Source organism: Pygoscelis adeliae, unplaced genomic scaffold (assembly GCF_000699105.1).
Source record: "Pygoscelis adeliae isolate BGI_AS28 unplaced genomic scaffold, ASM69910v1 Scaffold59, whole genome shotgun sequence".
Lineage (NCBI taxonomy): Eukaryota > Metazoa > Chordata > Aves > Sphenisciformes > Spheniscidae > Pygoscelis > Pygoscelis adeliae.
In genome coordinates, this window is record NW_008825565.1 from 1,769,098 (window position 1) to 1,775,480 (window position 6,383).

The 6,383-nt window shown below is 44.6% G+C and overlaps 1 protein-coding gene across 2 annotated transcripts in view; it reads left to right on the plus strand.

The window, feature by feature from the left end:
- APBB2 (amyloid beta (A4) precursor protein-binding, family B, member 2) overlaps positions 1-6,383 on the plus strand; it is a 122,801-nt gene that overhangs the window by 98,508 nt on the left and 17,910 nt on the right. Inside the window, exon 1 of one of the 2 annotated variants that reach the window (XM_009332440.1) lies at positions 3,280-3,475. The exons of the other annotated variant lie outside the window; for it this stretch is intronic. The gene's annotated coding sequence lies outside the window, so the exon portion shown is untranslated. Of the gene's footprint in view, positions 1-3,279; positions 3,476-6,383 lie in introns of those variants that run through there. 2 annotated transcript variants of the gene reach the window in all.

Below are 6,383 nucleotides of genomic sequence, written 5' to 3' on the forward strand. Positions count from 1 at the left end.
TGCAACTGTCTTGCCTCTGCTGCATCCCTGGGCTGGGTACGACCCTCTGCAAGAGGAGTGCGGGGGAAAGAGGGTGATCAGGGACACAGGCACCCTTGGCAGTACTGTAATACGCTGCTTCCAAAGGCGCTAATTGGAAAACAACCTGGAATAAATGGGCCTGGCAGAAATGGTGGGGAGGAGGAGACTGTCATGCCCTTCCCAGGGAGGCAGCGTCCCCTTGGGGCTCGCTCTAGGAGGGGGGCTCCTTTCTCATGCCTCTGCAGGCTGGAAGGACGTGGGCTGTTTTCCTCAGAGGTCTTGGCCTTTTCCCCTCAGAAGTGAATCTCAAATCCTGTGTAGCAGCCCTGACACAATTTTCTAGGTATCGTCTTCCCATGTTATTGGCCGGGTCTGGCTTGACCCCTTTTAACTCAGTCAGCTTGGAAAAGGATATATAGAGCACCATACTGAAGCACTTGCACAGCTGCTTTTGCAGCATTTCTGGCACTTAGAGCCATCAGCAGAATCTGCCATTTGAACTGAAACTTTCCACGTCTGCTTTTTAGCCTTGGGGTGAATTTTTTACAATTTATTTATTTTAAGTTTAAAGGTAAATCATTCAACCATATTCAAGCTACCAGAATGTGAAGAGAATAGAGGCAAATAGTCTTTTGTGTGAAAATAATTCATAAGTTACAAGACACTCTATGAGGAGATACTGGGTTAATTGGAAAGCTGTAATTAACTGCTTAGAAGCAGGATACAGCCCCCCTTGATTTGCATGTATCCCACGGTATGGGAGTCCCCCAGTCAGAGCCCCACTTGTTCCTCACTGCTCAGGGAAGTCCAGCAGCCAACTGCTTGTATTTTTCTCTCACCTTCTTGAATTTCCTCCTGTGCTTTTTCTTTGTCTGTGCTTACAGGTGCAATGGTGATTGTTCTGTACAATTGTATATTGCGTAACAGTAGGGGAATTAGCAGATCTCCCTTTAAGAGTTTGCACCAGCAGGTCATGTTTTGCGTCTAATTGTACTGTGTTCAAAATCTGCTAGATCCAAGACATTTCTTCCCCCCCACCCCCCCCCACCCCTTTTTGTTCCCCTACTACCTTGTGTCTAAATTGCTGGAAGATTTTTCTAATATAAAGCTTTGTTCTGAGAGGTAATCTCTGTTTCTCCACTTCATATAGAGCCAGTGATTAATGCATGAAGAAAATTATATATATTTTGCTTCTCATACTACTTAGAAACATTGACTGTTATTTGCCAGGAAAGTAAAACTGATACTACTTTTTCAATTCTGATTTTCAAATTGGCACTGAAATACAGAATCGAGGGCCATTTAGGCTTGAAAAACTTTCAATATTTGCAATATTGAGATCTAATTTTAACCTCTTAATTTATAAAATGGTAGCAACAGGCATGGTGAAGTCCTTGCTGATTCTGCAAAGCCTAGTAGAAAGTCCATGTAGCTGAAGTGAAGGAATGAGTGGGGTTTTGGTTGGAGAGATCCACACAGGTCACCACTGGATTTTGAAAAGGGGAAACTCCCAGTTCACGGCATGGAAGGAAGTGGAGAGCCCTGTTTCTTCTTTACAACGAGGCTAAGTGTCACAGTTCCATTGTAAAATTTCTGGGAATGTCCATTACATTTGTAAATACGGATCTTCTTTCCAACTTGGCTGCTTTCATAGAATCATAGAACAGCCCAGGTTGGAAGCAACATCGAAAGACCATCTGATCCAACCTTTCATGGCAAAGGGAGCCTAGATGATATTGTCTAGCACCCTGTCCAGTCACATCTTGAAAACCTCCTGTGATGGGGACTCTGTCACATCCATGCAGAGGTTGTTCCAATGAATGATTGCTCTTCACAAGGGGCTACATGGAGATTACAAGGGGCAACGGCTACAAGTTGCACCAGAAGAGCTTTCATCTCAACATAAGAAAGAAATTAAACCTTCAGCAATGTACATATGCATGCATGTGTGACTTGCACTCCCGTGTTGGACAGATGCATTAGCTAACCATATGCACGTTTAGTTAAAACCTGGCTTAGAAAGCCTATGTTTATTCCAGATCTACTCACTAAGCCATTTCTAAGTAACAGATCAACCCCTGTAAGCTTTGCAAGCTTGCTTAAGTGAGATGTCTAATGGGAATTGGATCCCTTCCCTTCAGTGTGCTCTGTCTTTAATCCTGCCCTTATTACTTGAGACGGGGTGATTTTCCACTCCACTACTTTTTTCTCAGAGTCAGTTACAAACTAGGATGATGTAAGGTCCCACATTTGTGCACAGTGCATGAACCTTGCTTGGATGCTCACTGGAGATGAGCCCTTCTTAAAAGAGGGGAGTTGCAAGATGCATGCGGGAGGCAGGGACAGGAGAGCAGGACTAAGTAGCTCTCTTCTGGAGAATGGTTATTACCCCTGTAGAGACACTATACGTTACATAAAGCGGTGTCCTTTTTTTTAGGAGGGGTGGGGAGAAGCAGGCAGCAACCCATCTTGTTCCCCAGCACAGCTAACCCTTTGTGGTAATGTCACGGGAAACCGTGTACTTTCTTCACATGGCAGCTCCAGAAGTGCGCCTGTACCTGTGAACTCACGCTGCAGGTATTTCGTGGTGGCTGGCATGACCTACTAAAGCAGCCAGCTGCGGTGGGTGCCGGGGACCTGCAGCAAGCCCTCCCCGGGGCTCAGGCAGGGAGCAGGGCAGGCAGAGCAGCTCTGCGGGGACGGGGGAGAAGGGCAGCCCCCAGCCAGGGAAGGTTGTGCCTCTCCTGCCCGCCTTCGGGAAAGGGGGTGTTGGTTAAGTCGTACCGAGAGCTGGTGGTTGCTGAAGCGCTTCAGAAATGAAGGTGTGTAGTGATCTTATACATCCTGGCTTCGGCTCAGTGCTCATGTGAGGTTGTTCCCCAGGCTGTCACTTCTTCAGGGTGCAACTTTCAGAGGAGCCAAAGTGACCTTGGGGCATGAGCTTCTGGAAAAGGCATTAAAAAAATTCACAATGATCTTCCTACTCTTTCAATTTAAATAATGTAAGGTTTTCACAGCCTGAAGACTTACGCTTGTTTGTTTTGTCAGTGTCTGCTTTAAATAGTGTTATTTTGGAAGAAGGAAGGTTCATGCACTTTGTATGTCTATTTATGCTTTCTGCATACTACTTCCCGGACTTGCGTGTGGTATTTTAAGCTTGATTACCTCTCAGTGTTGATATGTCTGTGCTGCCTCTCTAAATTCAGCTGATGCCTGTTGGCTTCATTGCATGTTTCCAAAAATACAAACTTCAGAGCAACGGGATTCAACCAAAATAAGTGTTGAAATAGTGGCAGTAAACTTAAATACACTGTGCTACAAACAAACAGTGAACGCTAAATGTACAGCACTTCTTTCAGCTACTCTGTCTCATCATATGCTGGAGCTCTGTCTGTGTGAATGCTTTCTAACTTGCTCTTTCTGTTTCTTCATGCTTCCCTGGATTCAGAGAGAGGTAAATGATTTTCGTTTTTCCATTATTCTGTGTGTTTATCCTTCCGGCGTGCACCAAACAATGCTTGTATTGGTTTGCTTTTATCAGTGAACAGAAGCTAAACTTCAGTGAGTAAATTCATCTCTTTCTGTCACCTTTTCACCTTGCTGTTAACGGTATTTGTCAAGTTGAATTGCCTGCTGGTTTTTTTTTTCCAGGTCCCAAACCCTCAAGTACTAGAACAGTTTAAAATCATGCAATGCAGTGGGTTTTGATATTTGCTTCTACTGTTTTGAGTTTAAAATTTAGACGTTTTTGTTCTCTGTAATCTGAAATGCGGGAAAGTGGTATTAAAATCCCACCTTTTATTTAAAAAAAATTAAAAACCAGGATGCTAAGAGCAGGGCATTTAAAAGCTAAGTTTAGCAAGAGTTGGAAGCATCGATGTTTATTTACTATTTTTAGTATTTGTTTTGGATCCGGCTGGGTTGGTCGCTTGTCTTTCGAGTTTGAAGAAAAGTTGTCCCCAGTATGTTTGATTTGTTTGGATGTACAAAGGGATCGTTTGGAATTCTCTACAATGCTTCCTGTTTCATGGGAGCGCAGACAGTAAGGCTTTGTAGTCAGGTGCTTTGCAGCACAAGGGCTGCAGCCACTCCAAAGGCTCGTACCGATGGAATTGCATCCCTCAGATGAGATTTGGGGTTTGTTTGTTCTTATAAATTGTAAGGACTTGAAAGTAGGACTGGGCGGAAGGAATGTGGTTTAGAGATGTGGACTGTTCCTCGCATTCGCTTTGTGGAATATAATGAGAACGATTTCCAGGCTTGACTGATTTTTAATCAATTCTTTAGGCAGTGTTGGCCTAGGGAAATGTTTGAACTTTCTTGATTATGGCTTTGCAATCTAATGTAGATTTCATGCACGTGGGAAGCGATGATCCTCCCAGACTAACACTGGCAAAAGTGTGCTGCAAGCAGATTCGTGGGTAGTGTCTGTGCGCGATTGCGGTGTTCTCTGTCTGAATAATAAAGAACAAAGGAGATCTAGTAAGGATTGCTTATAAAATAAATCACACTGGAGAGATTAACTGTTCTAGTATAGTCTGCTGTCTTCTTCAGTTAAATCTGTAGTAGTGCTTTGAGCATCTCAACTTGATGTATTAAACCTTTAAATATTCCTTATAAACAAAGGCCTACATCTTTCAATTAGATCTGGAAGATAGAAGCATTGTCGAAAATAGCTAAATACATATTTGTCAAAATCAAATTTACAGGATCTGCTGCAAAGAGGCTGTTCAGAGGTTCACAGGCATAACAACACATTCATTTACTTAAAGCAAGTTCAGCATTCATCAAAAATGCTAGACTGGCTGTCCTGAGGAGTTAAACCACTTTGTGATGCTACAAAGGCGAAGCAGCAACTGCAATGGCCTTGACAACCTACCTCGTCTGTGTGCCTTTGCCTTGAAAACTGTGCTGTGCAGGGTAGGAAGGCAGCCCCCTGCCTGCGCATATTTCATAAATGCTGTGAAGCAATTAAGAAAAAAAAAAAGTCACCATGAAAAATTTGTGACAATAAAGTCAGTGGTCAGTGATTTTCATAGGCTCTGCCCCTGAAGTTCTGTCTTCCTTTAAGCTCATTTATAAAACAAGCTGAGGTCTAACCTGCTGCTTGACTTTTCAACTTGCTGCATCTGGCTAACAGTTGGTGAGCAGCAGTAAGCCTCATCTGCCCCCAAGCACCAGCTGAACGTGGCACACTGGTAACTGGGGCCCCCTCGTGCTGCTGGCATGCGGTGCAGAGTCCTGCATGTTCTGACGGACGTGGCCTGTGCCCCTGGGACCCTCTCCCCAGTGCCCTGCCGGCGCTGCAAGATGCAGTCTTGGTGGTGACCACGGCACAAGTGATCATGAGGTGAGGCTGGGCAGGAGGACCAGCATGGAACGTAAATCGTAGGTGTACAATCTGTACTGTTTTCACTATGTTAACGCAGCTCGTGGATCTGGAGAGCTTAGATACTGAATTGCGCTTTGACATGGCTCCATCTATGTAAATCTGTGGCCCTTTGCAGGGGTGGAATATAGCCCTTGGTAGTAGAAAGGGAAATGATTTGCAACGTCTCACAGCCATCTTTCTGGCTAGCGAGGCAGCAGTGGCAAGGCTGACGGGAGTCCTGTCCCCTCCCTACAAGAGGAGGTGGGCAGCATTGAGACGTGGGAAGCACGTCTCAGGGAATGGCTTCTGTGGCTTCATGAGGATCAGGCCGCAGGAAGGAAATTGGAGTGAAAGTCGTGCAAATGCTTTCAGGCTTGGAAGCGCTGGGCTCTGAAGAGCTGAGCTGGGTATCGGATGTATCAGCTCTGTGAGGGTTTTAACAAATTTTGGAAGCATGCAGAACTGTGGCCATGATAAGACATCAAAGAAAAACTGGCAGGCTATATGTTTTAGGGCTGCCAGATTAAAGCCTCCGAGTATCGCACAAAGTAGCCGTAGCTCCTCCTCGAGAGTTAGAAAGTGACGTTATCAAGGAATGAAGCAAACAGCCTTTCAGCAGGGGATAATTTGCCCTACAAACTTTATGCATGAATTAGAAAAACAAGCTATGCTGTGTCAATGCCAGACCATTTGAGGAGAATTCAATAAATGCGGAACTGATGTTTTGCTGCAAGGAAACCCATTTTCAAGTTGTGTGAGAATTGAAACAAGAAAAGTCTCCCAAAAGTGTCTGCTTGGGAGGACATCTTAACTACTTGGATCAAAAATTAATGACCAGAGTAATGTAGTGGTGGCCAAGTCTGCCATTCTGAGTTGTAGCTGGGGAGCAGCCAAAGAGGTGCAGAAGCTCTGTGGGGTGGAGCACTTGGAATGAAGAAAAATTGCAAGGCTTTCGTACGTTTTTAGGATTGCCAGCAACTGGCAGAAATGT